This window comes from Etheostoma spectabile, chromosome 3 (genome assembly GCF_008692095.1).
Source record: "Etheostoma spectabile isolate EspeVRDwgs_2016 chromosome 3, UIUC_Espe_1.0, whole genome shotgun sequence".
Taxonomy (NCBI): domain Eukaryota; kingdom Metazoa; phylum Chordata; class Actinopteri; order Perciformes; family Percidae; genus Etheostoma; species Etheostoma spectabile.
The window spans coordinates 22,811,752-22,813,627 of NC_045735.1; positions in this window are offsets into that span (position 1 = coordinate 22,811,752).

Sequence of the window (1,876 nt, forward strand, 5' to 3'; positions counted from 1 at the left end):
TGTGTAAATATCTAACGTTAGAAAAAGAACATATTACAAAATTATTTAAATATAACTTTTCATTCATCCACATGACGTTCACTACACGTTCAAACGAGGCCACGTCTTTTTAGGAGACAAGAAGTGTGTACTGTTTCATACCACTGGCGATACTTAATGTCTTTAGTATGAAGGATCTTCGATTAGAAGCAACCAATAAGAAACCAAAATCCTTTCCTCTAATACATTCTATTGGACTTACATAAAACAAAAAAAATGTGTCCCTGAGTCAGGGTTTTGCACAGACATGAATAATGGTCCGGAAGTTTCCACCAACATCATTGAAAACAGGTCAGACGCTCAGAGACACTCACTGTAAATCATGTAGCTGAGGGGCATCCAGGGCAGCCAGTCTGCTCTTAGTGACATTGTGTGTGTCTGCGTGTGTATGTGTGTTTGCAACTGTGTGTTCATTTAGATGTGTCCATCCACATACATTATCTATTGTGTGGGTATGTAACTGTGTGTTTTGTGGTTATTGTAAGTTATGAGTTATGGCAGTCAGACTGAGGTGTCAGAGAACAGACTTCCTTTTGTACTGCAGATAGCATGCCTGTGGGTGTTCTCTCTCTCACAAACACACACACACACACACACACACACACACAGATAAACAGAATGTTGTTCTGCTACTACTTGATTACAGCCTGCTTATCACACTGATAAAAATACACACATTCAGGTAAATCCAATAAAAACGTGGGAAAACAAAAATATCACACTCATGCTGCAGTGTAGAGCTTCTTCTAACACTTGTGATTATTACTGACATGTTTTCCACATCACCAATCCAGGAAACTGTCCTCAAGTGATGTTTCACATAACGTAAAGTAATCAAGTTTTTTTCAGACTCTATCTCAGATTTCGGCTTTTCTGGGAAGTGCATTTTTTAACCATCTGGGCCCAGAGGAAATGTAAAACTTGATTTGTCTCCTTGTCACTTTGCTTCTGACCTTGTCTTCCAAGAGCATTTTCCCCAGAATACGTCAGTCTTTTGAATATGACTTTGTTCCAGTACAAACAAGAGCTAATGACCTTTTTACCAGACGAGCACCGGAAACGTCTTTGTCACCTTGACGGAACAGAGAACTAATTCACAAAGCACAGTCTGTGATTTCTCGGTCTCCCTTGTTTTGCCCACAACGGAATGAAGTAATTACATTTTAGAAATCTCTTCACAAAACCTGATAATGATGGTGAATCATAATCTTTCTGAGCAGTTTTGCAAAGGTTAGAAGTTCATACCGGTTGTTCACTCAGTCGGTAAAGACATGTCTGTTTTGTTTTGCCTTGAAGATGCTTCAGATATTCTGGAGGGATGGTAGGTTTGGGCAAGTAGTTTTGTAGACTTTACTTGCTATATAAACTATTTTTGGGGATACATATTAGGATTGGATATAAAAATGTATTGTTATATTGCACTAATATAACTTAGTTTTAGTTTATATTGAATTAAAAAGATCTATAACTGTCTGCATGTTTTCACGCTCGACAGGGGTGAAAGGTACTTGCATTTGTGATGCAGCAATGACACGAGATGACATCATCACTGCATGTAAACAGCTACTGTATCAAGATGAATGATGATGTCCTCGACTGACCAACTAATGCAACTTGCATGACCACACATTGTCCCAAACATTACATTTACATTAGTGGGGATTCAGACCGATAAAAAGGCCAGCACAAAGTCGTCACGGCAGCAACTATCTTATTTTTTTGTCACGACCATTGCAAGGGAAACAGTAGTAGTAATATGTAGCCAGGTTCATCTTTTTGCTGGACAATGGCACCTCAGTGTTGAATCTCTCTCTCTTTCTCTCTCTCTCTCTCTCTC